The sequence below is a fragment of the Ochotona princeps genome, chromosome 11, assembly GCF_030435755.1.
Source record: "Ochotona princeps isolate mOchPri1 chromosome 11, mOchPri1.hap1, whole genome shotgun sequence".
Lineage (NCBI taxonomy): Eukaryota > Metazoa > Chordata > Mammalia > Lagomorpha > Ochotonidae > Ochotona > Ochotona princeps.
In genome coordinates, this window is record NC_080842.1 from 20,803,996 (window position 1) to 20,824,975 (window position 20,980).

Sequence of the window (20,980 nt, forward strand, 5' to 3'; positions counted from 1 at the left end):
ATAATAAAAATAGTATTATAGTCTATAAGTATGTTAATGTCATTACTGCTGACAAATAAGAAAGATTATCAAGATGTGTTTGTATTATATATTCATTTATTCAGTAAATACTCATAGTGAACACTGCTTTTGGGCGTAGTGTACAGCATAAGGTTGTAAACGTGTTTAGAAGAATGGAAAATAAAGCTTTAACATTTATGGCACTTTCTAGAAGGAGGATAAAGCTAATAACCAATAAAACTTGTGAAGTGCATTTTATAAAGTAACCAACATTATAGACAGCAGCGTAAGGAAGGAATAGTAACGAACATTGCAGGGAAGAGAGCTATCATTTCCAATAGAATGGGCAGAGAAGGCCTGACATGCGAAGGTGGTGTTTGTGAAAACAATGAAGAAAGTGAATGGGGTGGGAAAGGTAGATATCTGAAAAATAGAACCATTCTGAACTGGGAAAGAGTAAATGGAAAGTGTCTGATGTGGCTGTGTGCCTAGAGGCCAATAGGAATGGCTTAACATAGAGGAGTTACAATGAATCCCAGGATATAAAGGGAACTGAAATTGAGAACCATTTTTATGTATGATGATGACTTTGGATTTACCTCGTATGAAATAGAATGCACAGGAATATGTTAAGCAGAGTAGCAGTAAAATTTAATGTACATTTAACCAAGAAAGAAAATAAGTCATTTAGGTTCTTGGTTAGAATTGCCAATTACAATGTGAACCACAAATGGTTTTGTGAGGCAGCATTTTAAAAAATCTTAAATTATAAAAATCCTGCATGTTAGAGATGGTAAAACCATAAGTCAGGATATGAATTTGTTTATGCATTGGATGAACGTGAAAAAGAAACAGAGAATCGAGGTCGACTCTACCAGGATACTTTCTTGCCTGAGCAATTTTTTTTCCTGAGCAGCAGAAAGAATGAAATCCTTCTTTGAAATTTGGTTAAAAATCGAGCAACTTCTTGTGTGGGAAGATTTTGAGACCCAACTAGACCTGGTTCCAAGGTCTATGACTCAGCACCCCTCATCACTTACAGACTAGAGTCAGGCACATCAACCAGGAAGGCTAATGACTTAGAGGATGAACCAGGAACATGTGGTGAACTGGGACACAAAGGAATTGTGAAGCTCTTCCAAGATTGAGGGAAATGACCCAAGTTTTGAGAGTGAGTTAAAGGTCCGTGTTTATGGAGAATGATCCAAAAGCACTGATGAAGAGCAAGAATGATTTGCATCTCACTGCCAAAGAAGGCTGAATGGAAAACAATGTCCTCAGACCAAACTATTATAGTTAAAATGTGTATTAAAGATTTGCAAATTTAATGAACATTGGAGAGTTTCAGAGCCATAATAGAAGAACCTGAGGGGATGGAAATATTTAAGTTCAGAATAAAATATAAAAAGGCATAAGTTGTGTGACAGGATTGTCCAGAAATTTATTATTCACTGAGGTACTAGAGAAAACTGGTAATACTGAACTACTTGTGTGTCTAATATACTAGTATTTATTCTTTTCCCTCAATAGGGATCGAAGAGTCAATGATATTAGTCTAAATGAGACAAAGAAAACATGGTGATAAGTCTTTGTAAGGCATGACCCACATTTAGAATGCATATGACCTTGAGGCTTCCTCTTTGCCCTTTCCCCAAATATGTTGGCAGGAGATGGTCTTTGTTCTAAGCATGTTCACTCCTTCATGCTACGAGTGGTAAATTTAGTAATATTTTGATGGTATGAGAGGTTGCATTTGAAGAGAACATGGCAAGCATTATCGAGAATGTCTTTGAGTAGTAGTATCATTCACACCTTGACTTTTTCTTCTGGTATTCAAGGATGATGATGATGAGAGAGAGAGAGAGAGAGAGAGAGAGAGAGAGAGAGAGAGACCATAACACATGTGCATTTACTTATAGGAATTGGTGCATGTGATTTTGAAATTCAGAAAGTCTGCAATGGCAAGCTGCCATCTGCAGGCTCAGGAACCAAGATTGCCAGTGGTATCATCCAGTTCGAGCCTGAAGAGAAACAGAAGTGCAATATCCAAGTGAGAGAGTAGTTAGAAATCACAGTTCAAGCAGAGATCAAATTTGTCCTTCAGCTGCCTTTTTGTTCTGCCAGAAGCACTTAATGGATGCTTAATGCCTGCCCACATCAGTGATGACATCTTCTTTACGTAGGCTACTGATTCAAACACTAATCTCTTCCAGAAATACCCTTTCAGACTCATCTAGAGCCTAGTCATCCCATAGCCCAATCAAGTTGACCCATAAAATTAGGCATGATTTCTTCTTAATCATGTCCATTTGAAAATGAATTACATGTGTATAACAGCATGAAATAAAAATGATTGGAGAAAACTAAAAAAATTTGAAAATTGTAAATGCAATTAAATAATTCTTTTTTTCTTTTAGGTCTAAATCCAATTCCTTAACTCTTTTTTTTTTTTAACCTTTAAACAACAGTGTGACATTTTGATTTGTTTTGTTTTTACCTGAACTCTTATATGAAACATATTGGATAAGCAATTGTTGAGTGAATGAAGTGGGACATGTGTGTTGATGTGAGAAAGCCATCATGCAAAAATCATGGATTGGGCTCAGGCAAAAACAAACCATGTTTGTCTAATCTAGTTCTAGAATGGAGTTTGTTATTCAGAGTGAACATATAAATTTAAAACAGATATTCAGGATGAAGTACATATGATTGAGGGGTTATGTCTCCAAGCTTTTAAGAAAGATGCCATGAAAATGACAAGTTTGTGCAGTATATCAGATCCCACGGTGACCCTGGAGGCAATTTTACCAAGAGGAATCATGTTTTTAAGTTTGGGGAACATTTTGTTATTTATATATCATTCAATATTATTTATTGACATCATGGCTTTTACTCATGCACCTCTTATCTAAAAACTTAAGCTTTAAAATTCATAATCAGTTCCTCAGTTGTCAAATCTGTTTAATCTAATGGTTGCCTACACTACATATTTACATGCCTGGATATACAATTCAGTTTCAGAATTAGAATATTCTGGGAAATCTCTAAAGAGGGCACTAAATTTTAAGTTTTCTGGCCTTCTGAAATATTTTATGAGCTATGTTTCAGTGAAAGGACCATTTAAGCTTTGGACCCAGCACATTTGTATTCTTTGAAATTGTTCCCTAAGTCTCTATCAGTATATTATGTGTACATTTGAAATGAGGTTCCACACTTCATAAACCTATGTTCTGTATTAAACTTCGTCTGGGGAAGTCTGTATCAGTTTTCCAGGGTGTAAAGTGATGGAAGAAATGAATCTTGTTTGAATTGATGTTACTTACTTATGAAATGGCCTCTTGGGGCATGAAGGAGAGTGGCTGAAAATTTGTGTCTGCAAATAGGCTGGAATCTGTTAAAAATTACCTCCAGATAAGAGGAATGAGCTGGGCAATGAAATGGTTTCAATTGTATGGAACATTTGTTTTTAATGTACAAGTCGTTGGATATGAGAATTGTCTGCCTATGTTTTTTTTTTCTCTCCCTGACATGAGATTTCCTGCTCTGAAAGTTTCCTTTCTAAATTTCTATTGAATTGTTTGCCAATGCAAGCCAGATATCTTGTTAGTCTAAGGTGAGAAAATCGGTATTAACTTTCCTTGTGCTAACATTTCCACTATTGACCTAGGATTTAAAAGCCAAATGGGTTTCAATCCTGGAAACATACTTGAAAATGAATGACACCTGCTTCAAGAAAATTTTAGTAAATGTTAGGAACAAAAATCCTGCTTAATTTTGAGTATGTGATTTAATTTTCAGTGTTAACATTGTACTTTTATTTTTTATTCTGTGTAAAACGTGATGTTATCATTCTCTGTGAAATGCAAGTAACACTGCTAGCTCAGAGTAAATGTGCTTTTCTTTTCAGCATGTAATCCAAAGGCATCATTAATCTTTGAAAGAAATAGATTGATTTAAAGTCCATGCCTTTATTGTCTATGTGTTTCTTGTGTAGTCTTGCCCAGTCCTTTGCTATAATATGTCCTCAATTGTGTTTGGAGTCTAAATAAATTAGACAATAATAACAAAAGCCTATTACTCTATCACAAAAAAAAACATTTAAAAATACTTCCTGAATTTAATTGGGAGCTTCATTTGTGATCAATTTACATCTTTCTTTTGTCTGAATTTAAAAAAAAAACACAAGTGAGATGATAAACATTCTCTCTTGCATGCTATTTGCATATAATCTTCCCTAATGTTCATGGTGATTTTACATCAAAAAAGGTAACTAACAAAGGGAAATGAAGGCAAGCTTTCAACACTAGTGTTTGTAAATCTTCCTGCTCATCATATCCATTCCTTTCTTAGAAAAATTTGAGTGTTGCTGTGAACTGAAGGCTTGTCTAGGCAGACTAATTTTTATTTCTGGTTTTCTCAATTGGAATGCAGTAATCATGTAGCCAATTTCAAGTCCATTACAAAGGAATTTGCCAGAACTAACAACAGTAAGCTAAAATCTTACCATAAACATGAGCTCCCACAGCAATATGGACATTCCAGTACAGTTTTTAAAAAAGATTTCTGTATTTTTATTGGAAAGCCAGATTTACAGAGAGGAGAGACATAAAGATCTTCATTCTGCTGGTTCACTCCCCAAGTGGCCACAAAGGCTGGAAGTGAGCTGTTCTGAAGCCAGGAGCCAGGAACTTCTTACGGGTCTTCCTCATGGGTGCAGTGTCCCAAAACCTTGGGCCATCCTTTACTGCTTTCTCAGGTGAAAAGCAAGGAGCTGGAAGGGAGGTGAAGCAGTGGAGACACAAAATGGCACCCATATTGGATCCCAGCACAATTTTTTTTAAAGTTTTATTTATTTTTATTGCAAAGTAAATGTATATAGATGAGGTGAAACAGAGAGAAAGGTCTTGCTTCCATTGATTCACTCCTCAACCAGGGCCCCGGAGCCTCTCTCAAGTCTCTACACAGGTGCAGGGTCCCAAGGCTTTGGGCGGTCCTCGACTGTTTTCCCAAGCTGCAAGCAGGGAGGTGGATGGGAAGTGGTGCCTCTGGTATTAGAACTGGCACCCAGATGGGATTGTGGTGCGTGCAAGGCGAGGACTTTGGCCACTATTTACTAGGCTGAAGTATCCCAGCACATTTAAGGCAAGGATTTAGTCACTGTGCCATTGCACTGGGCCTTTGGGTATAATTTGGTCAGGCAGAGAGAGAGGGGGGTATATGAAAAGAAGAGGAAGAGAAGGGAAAGGAGAAGTAGAGAAGACAAAGATTGGCAGTAAAGATGGAGAAAGGACAAGATAAGATTCAAGTGAAGACAAAAATAAAGAAGGAATGGTGCTGGAGTGGTAGCATAGCAAGCTAATCCTATTGTGGTGCCAGCATCCCATGTGGATGTTGATTTGTGTCCCAGCTGCTGCACTTCCAATCCAGCTCCCTGCCTGTGTCCTAGGAGAGCAGTGGGGGATGGCTCAAGTCCATGGGACCCTGCACCCATGTGAAAGGCTGGGAAAGAAACTCTTCGCCTCAGATTGGCTCAGCTCTGCCCCATTGAAGCCATTTGGGGAGTGAGCCAGCAGATGTAAGATCACTCTATCACTCTCTGTGTCTCTCCTTTTCTCTGTAAATCTGCCTTTCAAATAAAAATAAATAAATCTTAAGGAGAAACTATGTATGTGTTGAAAGGAAAAAGAGTGACCAGCATTCTGATAAAATTAAAAAAAATAGCACAATAGTAAAAGCAATCATTAAAGTGGCACAAAGGGAACATACCGCAAAAGCTTGGAATATTAAGTTCTCCAAATTTGACCCTGGAATATTTTCCTTTGTCACTGTGATTTCTGTGAAAGGGTAAACTTAAGGTATTCCAGGCAAGTTTCCTTTGGTTCTCTTAGTAACTAAAAGCAGAATATCAATTAAATAGCTGCTTTGGTCTTTTAACTTATGCTATTGCTCTTTGTATGGTCTTTGATTAAAAAAATAATAATTTAAAAGAGGGAAAGGAAGAGACACATATGGAATGGCACGATCTAATGGATAACTTCCTAAATACCTGCAATGACCTGTACCCAACCAAGGATGAAGCAGGATGCCAGGAACTCAATCGCGATCTTCTACATGGGTGGTGGGCCCCACATCCCTGCTGTGCCTTCCATGCTCTACATTAGTAGGAAGTTGAAATCAGGACTAGAGTTGGGAATCAAACCCATGCATTCCAATAGGGGATATAGTCATCTTAACTGCTGCATTCAATGACTACTACCCAGACAGTTAATTTGTGAAAGGGATTTCTTTTTAAAAGGACATATGCATCTAAAATTTTTTGAAAGATCTCTTCATTCTTGAATTCCAAGTAGTCAGCAAGGTAACATCATTGCAGAAGCTTCTTTGGGTGCTTCTTATTTGGTTTTTCTCTTATTTTTACTCCTGTAGAAACTTTTCACAGCTCCATTCTTTGCTGTTAGTTTTATCCTCTTTTCTCTATGTATAGAGTATACATTGTCAGAGATAGAAACTTGGGAGATGTTTTGACCTTAGGTACCTAACATGGCTGCCTTAAGTTAAACATTTAAAAAAACTTCTATTTATTATACTTAATTTATCTCCCTTTTTGGGGGGAGGAGTTTCTCTTTAGTACTGTAACTGCATATTATATATTTGTATAGTTTTTCAAATGGATTTACAGTTTTGGGCCCTGCTAATTCACTCCTAATGCAATAAAAATGAAATTCATTCAATTTTCATCTATTGACTTTTCTTACTTATCAAAAAAGAGCCTAATTTAGCTTAAGGCTTTCAACATAAATCATTTGCCATTATCCATTTTGCTTTATATTTCAAACTCATAAGAATACTTTTAGTAATCTTAAGTGTTTGGACATTTTTTATTATACATATACCAGTGTTTAGCTTGATTATTTTTTAAATGTCAGAAATGCTGTAAGTGTGGCTGTTTGGCTAGCATTTTTAAGAGTGGCTTTTTCTACGTATCATCTCAGTGTGTGAATAATTATTTAGCTGACATGCTCAAAAATGTATAAAAGAAATTTGACAACAGGCAAAGAGAAACAAAGGCACTGGAGAAGAAAAAATATCTTGTATTTTGACAAGGAAATACTAGTTTGATTGTATCTGAGCTTAAAAATACACATTCAAAAAAGATGGCAGAATAGGATAGTGACACATTTAATAGATGGAGAATCATTAGGCAGCATGTTGATCTGGGAGAGAACTCACTTCCTGCTCAGTGTATTGCACTGGTCCCACAGGGAAAATAATACTGACTTAGGGATCCTATGGGTCAAAATAGGTCTAGGTGGCCCTCAGACCTAATGGCCAACAGGTTCTGGCAAGATGAGCACCACCATCAATTTGGTTATTTATGACACCTGTTATTATTTCCCCCTAATCCTTGGAACTGCTCAAACTGGAAGTGGAAGAAAGGTTGTACAGACAACAGTGCATAACATAAGAACGCAGACCTGGAACTTGCTGGAGTGAGTGGCACAAGTGACTGTAAACGAATACTGGGTACCAACCACAATAAGTAAAATCAAATTGTAGACCAGAGGGTGACACAGCTTAGAAATCTGCCCTAAGGAGAAGAGTCTGCTAACCAGAAGTACAATGACCACGTTCAAAAGAAGAGACAGAGGCACAATGCATATTACTGAAAACTCTCCGGCAAAGGAGAAAAAACTTTTGCCAACCTCAGAGTTAACTGAGGAATACATCGAGAAAATGGGGGATACAGAATTCAAAACACTTGTTATAAAGCTTCTATCTACAGTGAGAAGCACATACATTTATTCAGGGAGTATGTCACACAGGAAGTAGCAACAATGAAACAAAAGCAAGCTGAATTGTTAGAAATGGAGGACATAATGGAACAAGTTAAAAATTCCATGAAAAGTCTCCAAAATAGAATCAAGGAGGCAGAAGACAGATCTCAAAATGGAAGATATTTCTTGCCACAGTGGTGAAACAACCAAAATGCTGGGGGAGGATATGAGTCAAACTAAGAAAAGTATCCAAAAATTAAGAGACACTATTAAAAGGCCAACTATAAGAGTTATGGGCATTCCAGAAAGTGAAGAAAGAGAAACTGGTTTAAAGCTATAATCAATGAAATTATAAAGGACAATCTCCCTAATCTGGGGAAAAAAGTGGGAAACAACTTCCAGGAGGAGTACAGAACTCCCAGCATGGTTGACCAACAGTGATCTTCATCACGACACATGACAATCAAACTCTCTCCCATTGAATATAAGGAAAAGATTCTTAAATGTACTTGCAAAAAAAATCAATTGACCTATAGAGAAATGGCAATCATACTCAGAGCTGACTTCTCACAGGAGACTCTACAGGCCAAAAGAGAATGGAGCAACATATTTCAGATTCTAACAGAAAAAAAAAATACCAGCACATAATTACGCACCCAACAAAGCTTTCTTTTGTTTTTGAAAATAAAATAAAATAAAAATTTTCCACAGCAAAGAAAAGCTCAAAGAATTCACCTCTTCCAGACCTGCCCTAAAAATTATACATAAAGATGTTGTCTTGGCAGAGAAGAGGAATAGCACCCACCAAAACCAAAGGCAAATGTGAAGAACATACCAGTAAAATACAACATTAGAGTAAATCAAACAGTGAACAACCCATTGCTAAAATGACAGGACCAAATCGCCACCTATTCATATTAACCCTGAATTTAACTGGCTTAAATATGTCAATCAAACGTTATAGATAAGCAGACTGGATTAAAAAAAAAAAACAAAACCCATCTGTTACCTATAGCAGACACATCTCAGGAACAAAAATCAGTGGAAACTATATCTCATGGATTTTGATGTTTTTTTCTTTTATTTCTTCAAAAGAGTTTGGTTTCTCATGCTAAATTCTTCACTGACTCAGGTCATGCAGTAGCATTATTCTCTGCAAGAAAGTTCTTGATTTTCTTTTTCATTTCTTCAGTGACACATTAGTCATTTAGTAGCATGTTGTTTAAAGTCATGGTGTTGTAAATGTCTATTTTTATTCTTGTTGTTGATTTTGTTTTGTGGCCTTTCATTTAAGGGGATGTATAGTAACTGTGTCATGGGGACTATCATGCCCAGATGTGAGGTTATGATGCTGTATGCATCTCTACTTCCAGATCAAAGATGGACTCCCAATGAAACGATTAACTATAACTTGGCAGTAGGATGCTGGACTTTCTGTCATTGTCCATGCCCATACTGATGGACTTGTAACTGTATATGTAGAACTATATGATTGTAATAGCACATGGGAAATCAGTGTGTGGGCAAGGGAGTTTGGGTAGGGGGATGAGGGAAATCACAGAGCCTATGGAACTGTATCATAACATAATAATAATAATTATGGAGAAAAAAGAAAAGAAAAAAAGATATACATACACATACATACTTAAACATACACTTCTTCACTAAATTTGCAACCAACAAATTATAGGGAAATGATAGTTACTTTCCTCACAGAAACATTTTGTATAAATTTTTTATGAGATATTTTTTTAAAAATATATTTACTTAATTTTATTTGAAATGCAGTAATACAGAAAAAGGAGAGATGGAAAGAAGGTCTTGCATCTGTACCTTCATTCTCCAAATGGTCATAAAAACCAGGCCTGAGCTAATTTAAAATCAAGACCTTCTTCCGAGTTTCCCACATGGGTGCAGGTTCCCAAGGACTTGGACCATTTTCCAGTGCTTTCCCAGTCCATAAACAAATTGCTGAAATGGAAGTGGAACAGTCAGGACTTAAACTGGCACCCGTATGGGATGCTGATGCCCCAGAGTGAAAAATTAGCTTGTTGAACCACAGTGTCAGTCTGAGATAATTTTTTTTTTTTAATTCCATGCATTAGATAGTTCAGTTGCTGGCTTCCAGATGAGGAAATGCATTTTTAAAAAGGGCACAGTGCTCCCATTATACAATTTCTCTAGATAAATGTATGTATATACATATCCATATTTACCTATATGTCTATTAATCTTTACTTTGGATTAAGATTGCCTTATGTCAAAGAGAATCTTTGTACTTTGGGGACTGGCTTTATTTCACTGAGCATATGGCCTCCAATTAGGACTATTTTGTTACAAATAGTGCAATTTCTTTCTTTTTAATAGCTGAGTAGTATTCCATGGTGCTGGTTCATAGTAAAACAAATATTATAGAATTGGTTTTTGATGCCAGAGTTTATTTTATGAATATAGGTTATTTTAAATCACATTTATATCATGGATCAGATCATGGAAATGAATTTAACTCTGACTCTAACACATTTTCACCATGTTGACCACCTTTGAATCAAGACTTTGAATCCTCAAACAAAATTTGTGTAAAAGTAATGAGATTAATGCCATTTTTTTCTCATCAAATCCCTTTTCAAAGTGGCTATTTCCTGGAATGGAGAAAAACACAATTTAAATACTATAGGATTTACATTAAGTCCATAATAATAAATATACTTTGTATATAGTTTACATAAATTGACTTATTTGTTACAGTAAACTATAACTCACATATTTCTTGAAAGAAATAGATAATTTGTCATAGCAATGATATAATATGTAGCTCTTTAAGATGATAGGGTATATTAATCATGTCGATAATAATATTACCAAACGTAACTTTTTAAGGTTACTATATAACTTCTTAAAATTCATGTGGAACTTATGAATTAAAATTATTAATTAAGACTTTAAGTACTTTTAGATAATACCTCAAAACTTTATGGAAAATACAGTTGGAGATCCCCCTTTTTATTTCGGCACTGAAAAAGTGAAGGAGGAAGTGGTCTGAGGGCTTCACGGAGTTTGCATGTGACAGAGCCGAGATTGCATTGCCAATCTGTAGCATTCCCTTTGTTCCATAAGTTCTTGAATTACTGTGGACCAACTTGGGAATGTTGTCCAGAGAAAGCACAGCAAATTGATTCCTTGGTGGGTACTTATTAAATCCTATAATTTTTTTGCTGGACCAGAAAACGTGTTGGTGTTCTTTCATCTTGTACTCTGTGCACTGCCTAGGGCAGTAGCAGACTCGTTAATATATATGCGGAGAGGTCAAATGTTGCTCTTTATTTTTGCAGCCTTCAATAATGAGCTATCTGTTAGGATCATTTAACAATGTGTAATTTGGTAGAGAAGACTTGTAAAAATTTTTTCCATGGTGGTGTATCAAGCAGCCTTGCTTTAATAAATTAATAAGAAATTATTCCTTAAAAGCCCTTTGATTCAACTCTGAAAAAAATCTGAAAATTTTTTTTCATGGTGCTGTAATTTGTTGTTCTTGTTGTCTCTGTTGTTGTTGAGGCTCTTGTTCTAATTTATACCAGTTGTTAACCTTTTTCATGGCTTCTCTATTATGGAAATGTATAAATGATGGAGTACTGGGGTCTACCATATCCAGATGTGGGGGAATAATACAACATGCATCCCTGCTTCCAGATGGAAGATGGATTCCCAATGAAACTGTTGGACATGTGTAGACAATGGGATGCTGGACTGTCTGACATTGTCTGTACCAGCAGTGTTTGGGCACGCTTAAATAAGAGACTGATGGGATTATGATTCCTTATGAAGGACTATACCACTGTAGTAAAATGGGGAAAATCTGTTGGGGGTGGGAGTTTGGGGGGAAATCCAAGTCTATACGAAATTGTACCACATAATTCAAAAATTCAAAATAAAAATATATAAAAAATTAAACACACACACACAAAGTCCTTTTATTAAACTCTGACCGAGAAAGGAAGAGTTAAGGGAAATCCTTAACTAATTAACGTCACTAATATCTGGTATACAATTTGCCATCTAGGTATTTGAAAAGAAACTTGAGTGCTTCTTCCATTTAGATAACAATTTAACATATGGTTAATTTGAATAGAATGCTCATTTGGAGAATTTGGAATGTGTTTCAATTTTTCACAAAACTACTCTGTAATAGGTCTATTGTGAAAAGACAATATATGCATGTAAATATCATAGATAAGAATAGGTTAATTGCATATACACAATTAGATGACATACAGGATGTTCTTTTGTAATGTCAGCATTCAACATCAGAAATACTTGTGCCACGTTCTTATTTCATTGCTGTTCTGAAGGAAATTTATTTGTACTTTAGGATTTTGTTTTGTCTAGGAGTGAGCTAGAAATATTGCCTATTTCTAAATGAGTTATGGATGAGTCCTACATAGTTTCTTGGTATGAACACCACAGGCTAATCAGTGTAATTAGTTTTACTGTTTTTTTTAAAGCATAAAGCAGAGGCATTTTGAAGACAAACTCTATTAGCATAGATACAAGTGTTTAATTTCAAGGAGAAAAGGTTTTACAAGAAAAACGAAAAATCAAAAGATAGATTAAGCAGTTTGTTTCAGTGAAGATGGGTGTATGTCATGGTGAGTACTGCTAGTTTGCTGGCTCTTTTCTGGAATGGAGTGATGCAAGGGTTTGACCTCTGCCTTGGAGCCCTTCAATGTCTGCATCTCCCTCTTCTATTTCAAAAATCAAAATTATAGAGAAGTTTGATCAAATGACATAGAATATAAGGAATTTTCACTTTTTACAGTTAGGATATTGTATTTTTTATTTTCTATTTTCAGTTTTAGTGGATGACTAAAAAAATCTCATTTGTTTATGTCACTCGCCAAGGGAGGTTTCCTTTTGCTTATATACGAAGTTTTAAATATGATACTTTTGCTTTTAGTTATGATAGCGCAGCATCTAACATATCAATGATGCTTCTGAGGAAAGACTGCGTAAAATGTAAAACTCCATCTCTCCGAAGATAGCAGAGTGAGAAGACTGGGGTTGAGGAACTACAATCCACAGGGAAGAAAGACTAGGAAGCATGAAGTAATATTCTTTGTGTTTCTTTCCCCTGTTAGGTCATTTGCTGAGGTAGGGACGGTGAGGATAAATGATGATAAGGTGGCTTCTTGGTGGCAGAGAAGCTAGAAAAGCTGTGGGAAATCTCAATGGAATGGGCTGAAATGGGGAAATGAAAATTGAAGTTTAAGGCTGCCAAAAACACTAAAAGAAACAAGCACAGAAAAGTAAATTTGACATTTGTCTCTATTGAGTCATTTTGCTGAATTCTTAACATGGGTAAAATAGGAAAATAAAACACCAATAATAAAGCTGTTGAAAATGAAATAGAGCTTTTGCAATCTTAAGGCATGGAGGAAACTTAATTTGAAATTTAGGAACTTCCATGGGAAAAGAGCCTTGGAAATAACCACACTCCTAGCTGAAGCCTCCGATGGGATCCTTTAAAATGACTGAAACTCTCTCAAAATATCATTTCATCAATGTTGAAATTGATGTGATATATTTTATGTAAGGTTCTTGTTTGCAAAGTATCTAAAGCTCTTCATTTCTTTCAGGTAAAATACTTTCAGTACTATTTTTACACACTTCAGTGGGGGGACAAAATAAAAATATACTTAGAAATAGATTCAAAGGTGATCAAGATATTGAGATTGTGAGACAAAGTTTAGCACACCATGATTAACATATTCAACAAAATAGGAGAATGGAGAAAACTACATGAAAACTTGAATCTATTTTAAAAAGGGGGGGAATTAGATTTTTAGAACCTAAAATTTAACAACTAGAATTAAGATTATCAGACATGAAATTAAGAGCCGATTGGAGGTTGCTGAAGAGAAATGTAGAGACTGGAGGATGAGTTAATAAAAAGAAAAATTAGATTGAGGTATGGGTTACAATAAGGATGGAAAGCAGGGTGGACATTTGACGCAGCAGTTAAGACTCGGCTTGGGATGTTCCCGTTTCTTTTCACAGTGCATGGACTGAGCTCCACTGGCAGTTCCGTCTTCTTGTTGATATCCACCCTGGGGGGCAGCTGGTGATGACTCGCGTAGTTGGGCTCCTTCCACACATGTGGGAGACCCTTATTGAGTTTGGCTCCTTGCTTTAAGCCCTGGATTTTGCAGGCATTTGAACAGTGAGCCAGAGGATGGAAGATCTCTCTCTCTATGCCTATCTCTGTCTTTATTACACTATATCTCAAGTTTTTAAAAAGTTCAATCTAGAAAGGAGAAATGTTTATAAAGTTTATACAAGAACTAGTTAAAAAATAAAACATATGTAATTAGAGCCCCGGAATACAAAGAGAGACAATGTGACGGAAACAACACTTGGAGAGATAATGAATTGATGAAACTTTTTTGAATTGAAGAAATCAGTCACAGATTATGGAATCTCCATTTGTCCCAAGCAAAATTAATAGTATGAAAACTGTATCTTAGCAAGAGATACTGCAGAGCGAAAGCAAGAACATTTTGACAGGGATCCTGAGAATAAAGATCACATTGTCATCAAAAGAAGAGGTCTGACATTTGACTTCTCAATAGAAGTCAAAAACAGATTTTATTTTAAACAGGTGGATGAGAATAGCTGTGCATCTACAATTCTATACTTGGCAAATTTATCTTCAAAATTATGAGAAATTCAATACATTTCTAGATTGAAAGTGAGGAAAATTTTTAACTTATATATTCAAGTTAAAAGAAATATTTTTGAACAATTCTCATTCTTTATGCAGTAAACATAAAATATTTTTCAAAAAAAAAAAAAGAAATAATACTGGGAATTTTTCAAATGGAGCAGTTTCCTCTTTTTTTTTTTAATATTTTATTTTATTTTTATTACAAAGTCAGATATACTGAGAGGAGGAGAGACAAAGAGGAAGTGGAGCTGCCGGGATTAGAACCAGCGGCCATATGGGATCAAGGCAAGGACCTTAGCCACTAGGCCACGCTGCCGAGCCCCCGAGCAGTTTCCTCTTATCAGACAAAAAATTAAGGGAGGAATCAAGAGCAATAAAACTGTAAGTGTGTAGTGTAGATAAGCATATAAATTTCAACTATAATAAATAACAATTTTGTATTATAAAAATATTGTTGATGCTGGGATACTGTAAATATTCATGGTATCAAACTGCAGGAGAAAAAGACAAAAGGGCTTGTGTTAAAATACTTGAAGAAACTCAGTTTGTCTAGAGGGAAGGAGAAACATTAACAAATATTGATTATAACAAATCAAAGATGTCTACTATGATTTGTATACAAACTACAAAATGAATACATTTGTAACTCAAAAACATATTTGAAAATATGATAGTAAAAAAACTAGAATTTGATTACAAAGAGAAAATAGAATTGTTGAGAAAAGGCAAATATCAAGAGCAACCAGTTGCAATGATGGTAGAGATAAACTCAATTGAAGGCATGATTACATGAGCATTAATGGATGCAATGTAAAAGATAAAATTACTTACCTTCATAAAAGCTATAACATGATTATACATCCTTTTTTTTTTAAAAAAAATATTTATTTGGCTTTATTGGAAAGGCAGATTTACAGAGAGAAGGAGAGAAGGAGAGAAAACTCTTCACTTACTGGTTCATTCTCTTTTCTGACTTGTGTATAAGCTTCGATGGAGAAGTCAGCTACAGTCTTAAACTGCCCTGCATTGAAACAAATGTGTCCTTTTCTTTGCTGTAGGGTTCCTTTCCCTCCCCACCCCTTAACTATTTCAGTGTAGCATCCATAGATTTGGCTTTCTCCAATTTATGTTCTTGTATTTCTCAATCTGGGCACTTTTGTTTTTAAGTCTTGGAGCTTCTTGGCTAATGTTTCCTTAAAATTATTGTTTTTCTTTCTTAGTATTCTTCCAGAATTTATCACGTTGTCTCTTATTCTCTGTTTTTTTTTCTTTCTTTTTCTTACTATTTTTTTTTTTTAGTCTGTTTGTCTTAGTTTGAATTAATTCTAGTGAGTTCCAGGTTACTAATCCTGTTTCCTTCTATGTTGATATTTGAATATCTCCCTTAAAACATACGTGGAAATTTAATTGCCATCATGAAGATACTGAAATCCAAGCCTTAACAGAGGATTCAAACATGAGAGTGCTATCTTCATGAATGGATGAAGGCCACGATCACAGGGGTTTGATCCTTGTAAAGCGGAGTTTACTCTCTTTTTCCTGTTTCTTGCTTCTTCCTTATCCTGTCCTTTATACCTCCCACCAACTCGCTCACCTCTCTCTCTCTCTCTCTCTCTCTCTCTCTCTCTCTCTCTCTCTCTTTCTATCTGTCTCTCTGTGCATGTGTGTGTCAGTGTGTGTGTGTGTGTGTGTGTCTCCTATGCCTTATCTACTCCTTGCCCTCTTATTCTTCCTCATTCTGGTCCTCACCTTAGCACTTGTCCTATCCTTTCCCTTCTCTGTCCCTCTCTTAATTTCTCTTTGTGTCCTCTGTGGAATGAGCCTTCCACCATGTTATGCTGTGGTAAGAAGACCCTCAATGGTTGCAATTCTTAATGTTGGACTTCTCAGCCTCCAAAAGTGTGAGCCAAATAAATTTTTGTTCATTATAATTTATCTAGTCTATTTTAATCTGTTATAGTATCAGAAAAAAATGGCTTAAGAAACGTAACTAATGTACAAAACTATTTATTAAGATTTCAGTTTTGGGCCCAATGTGGTATCCTAATGGCTAAAACTTTTGCTTTGTATGAACTAGGATCCCATATGGGTACCGGTTTGGGTCCCGGCAGCCCTGCTTCCCATCCAGCTCCCTTCTTGTGGCCTGGGAAAGCAGTAGAGGATGTCCTAAAGCCCTAGGACTCTGCACCCGCGTGGGAGACACAAAGGAGGCTTCTGGTTTTGTATTAGCTCAGCTCCAGCTATTGTGGTCACTCTGCCTCTCCTCTCTATATATTTGACTTTCTAATATAAAATAAATTAATGTTAATATATTTTAATGTTAATTGCAGTATTTTTAATTCAAAAATTCATAGGAACTTCTTTATGAGTGATTGATGCTAATAAGTTGTAGGATTTTATTTTAATTAAGTACTTAAAAGGCAGGGCTTCATAGAGAGATTAATGTGTCTGCTGGTTCTCTCCCCAGTGGGCAGTCAGGTCTGAGCCAGGCTGATGCAGAGTCGGAAATTCCATGCTGTTCTTTCATATTGGTGTCTAGGGCCCAAGTTCTTAGTCCATTTTCTGCTGCCAGCCCATGTATATTAATTAACAGGCAAGTGGGTCAGAAAGATAGCAACCGGGGCTTTGTTGCATAACAGTTCCCTGAAATTTGTTCTTTTATTTACTTAATTTTTGAATGTATTAATTGCAGTTAATAAATACATATATGTGCTTATTATTTTCTTTTTACTTGTTTATTTTTATTTTATTTGAAAGATAGAGAGAGGCAGAGAGTGACTTAACAGAAGATCTCTCCTCCCTGAGTTCACATTCCAAGCACTGGCAACAGTGAGCAGAGCCAGGCTGCAACTGGGAGTCAGGAAATCAATTCTGGTGTCACACATGGGTGGCTGGGACTCAACCATCCTAATGCGTTAACCCGCTGCTTTGCAAGATGTACATCAGCAGGAAGCTGAGATCAAAATACTGCCAGGAGTCAAACCCAGGCGTGTCCATATGCGATATGGGCATCCCAAGCTGTGTCTCAACCACTATGCCAAAAGCCTTTCCCTTTTCAGGTTTCTGGTAGCTATAGGTCTGTTTTTATTATCTGCACTTGGTTTTGGATCTTAGTAGAAAATCCTTTTTCTTGTCGTCCCTAGTATTTTCAAAATTGGTTGGCTTTCCCAGGGCATAAATTGATTGTAGCCGACTAAAAGGCTTCCACTCCTCCAGAAATGATTGCTAGACATAGCCAGAGATGGTAGAAGCAACAGAGGTGAAGAAAGGTAGCTCACCCCAGCTGCTGTTTGGTCCTAGAATCAACAACGCCGTTTAGAAATCAACATCTCAGAGCAGGACAGTCTGAGGGATCAGAATTCCTGCTCAAGGAGTTCCGTAGCTGCGATGCTGTCCCAGGAGTGGCTGTGGGAACATGTGTGTGCTGATGCATGTAAGGCATCACTCCATGTGCTATCCGAGCAGCAGGGCTGTGTGGAATTTTCCATATGCATCTGAGTCAGCTTGCATTGAGCTGTGTGTGTGTTTAGTTTTGTTGAAGGGTAGAGAGTGGAACAATTAAAAGTCACTATCTTTTAGTAAGTACGTTTTTCTTCAATTAGAGCAGTCTGGCTCCTGGCCCTCCTTTTAATGATTATGAGGAAATCTGTTACCTACCACCATCTGTTCCATCACAGGAGGGCACAATAACTTGTTTGATTTAAAATGGAGGTCTTAATGTCCACATCTGCTTTCTTAGTGTGTAATTCTTAAATTTGCCTAACCTGAGGTTGAAAGCAACGAGCGGCAAACTTAGGGTAACTACTCACAGACCTGGCCTCCCAGGGATGCACAGACAAACATGCACGTGTTCTCATCCTGTATTACAGCTGTGCCCATCACCCCCACGTGTTAGATAACTTAAGGGTATTCTCCCTAAAATTTTTTCGCTGCAGGAAAAACTCCTTGGATTTCCACAAAGTTAGTACATACCACCACATGCTGATTCCTTTCTGTATTGACAGAATATTGCTTATTGGTGTAGAAACTCTGATAAGAAAATAATACTCAACACATTGAAATCAATATTCTAAATTTTAAACTTATGAAAAAATACTGCATCTCCCATGGTTGAGCCTTGCCCTGATACTAAGTCTTTTCTTTAATGAATGTTATTTTGATTGAGATTATTTGCTCTATAGAAATGTAGAATATACCTTTGTTTGGAAAAAGCTAATATTTATTTATTTATTTAATATTTTATATTTTATTAGCTTATTTGTCTTTAATTACAGAAGCATATAGAGTTGGAGGACAGGAAGGTAGAGAGGGAGAGGAAGAGGGAGATCTTTAGAACTCCTCTTTGTAGGTTTACCCTCTTACTTTCTAAATGCCCACTATGGGAAGGACTTTCCTACCCATAGGACAAGTTTGGAGCCTGAAGCATAATCCAGGTCTCCCATGTGGGTAGCAGGAATCCAATTGCTTGGGCCATTATTGATCACATGGTCTTCATCACAAAAAATGCTCCAGAGCCAAGAAGTCAACCTAGGGTCTTAAGCACTAGACTAGATGACCACTCCAGTGTTGTTGTTTTTATTTTTCTTTTAGAAAAGAAAATTTGGGGGGGACAACTCTTGTCTGTTTTGAATTTCTAGACTAAATTATTTCTTTTTAAAAATGTCTTTGTCTAGAATTTTTTCAGCTTAAATATTACAACTAAACAAGCTCAAATATTGAAGGTTAAATGCATTCCAAAGTGCCCCTTTTCTTTTTTTAATTAAGTTATTTTTATAATCTTACTTAGTTCATTAGGGTACAAAGGGTCAAGGACTACAGGAAACTGGGTTAGATTATTGTTTCCACACTAATATCATTTTTTCCACTGTATCTGGGGTCAGGGAAAAAACAAAGGGAGAAGCCCCACCCAGCCTCCCACCCATCCCAGGTCCCTAATGTGAGGCATGCTCCGAGGGTTCTGCTCAAGCGGTTTTGATAGTTCAACAGTTCTGAATTGCTGCCAGTCTCGCCATTCCAAGCATGATGAAATCTATTCAGAATCCACTGGCTAACATAATCTCTTCATGGTTGGGGTTCTGACATCAGCAGTTCAGTTGGAGGGATCTCCAAAGAAACTTCGTTTGAGTTGGTCCCAGATCTGATTCTTGTGTGTGCTTGCCAGTACAAAGTCCGGCACTGTCTGTTGCCTCAATCAGTTTATGCACATGCTGGTGGTTGCAATTCCTGGGTCAGTTCTGTTTCCAGCCCTGTCATCCACGTGAAACAATGGGTGTTGTAGTCCAGCCCGAAGCTGCCCACTTCATACTCAGCCCTCACACAAACCAGTGGGAGCTGCAGCCTAGTTGGGGTGAATCCCCCTAACCCCCACCAGGCCTGCCCCTACCCTGGTTCCCATGCATGCCAGTATGTACCACAGACTTGTTCAGTCTGTGCCACATCCCATTTAACTCTTACATATGTCAATGGGCACTGAAGCCTAGTTCAACTCAACCAACCTACTATCCAGCCCACACACATATTGGCAAGTGCCTTTCTGTCTAGCCATTCCTGGCCCTGTCCTGGTTTTCATGCTTCCCAGTGGGAGTAGTAATCAAAGAGGGAGGTGCCCACTATTTCCCTACTAGGCCACTCCCACTCCCGGATTATGCACTCTCTAGGTGGTTCTGAAGGTTAACTTGACAGACTTAGACCCCGTTGCCAGCCTCTGCCAGCTGATGATGTGGCAAAGCCCAACCAACCCTCACCCGCTCTAATTTTTGCTTGCACCAGTTGGAACAATCCAACCCAATCTGGCCCTTGCCTAATCTAGCTCACATGAGGCCCACAGATGTTGTAGCCCTGCCTGGTCTGGTCTGCCCTCATCCCAACTCATGCTCTCCAGTGGGAGCCCACATTCCCCTGCTGGCTTTGCACCCTCCCTCCCTGGTTCTCATGTGTGCTGTTTGGGTGCTGCGGCCACATCTGGTATGACTCACCTCACCTTGGCATTCTGTAATGTGCACTGGTTTTTGTCACGACCAAAGCTGGCCCGACCCACACTTTGTTCTGGTGCTTGGTTTTGCCAGCGGGTGATGTGAACTGGTTCAGCCTGGTCTGCCTCTGACTTATGCCATATGTATGCTGGTGGGAATCTTTCTCTGGCCTGGTCTGGGGTGCTCCCTATCATGATTCTTGCACTCACCTTCAGGGACTGTGCCCCTACTGAGGGCTTTTCCAAGCTCCTCCCCAAAGCACCCCTTTTCTTTACTTCTGTATTGCTAGTCCCTAGAGAAGGGCCAAGTACATAGTAAGTGGTCTTTTTTGAAAAATAAGTCAGTAAATAGATTACCCCACCTAGTGACTTTGTCATGCTTGACAAGTGGGTGCTGAGATACAGCCTTTCGTACACCTGTGCCCACCAGCTTCACATGCTGAAGCTACAGTCTGCTTTTTTCTTGATTTGCAAGAAGATAAGGAAGAGTTCTTGGTTTGACAAGGTTGTGCC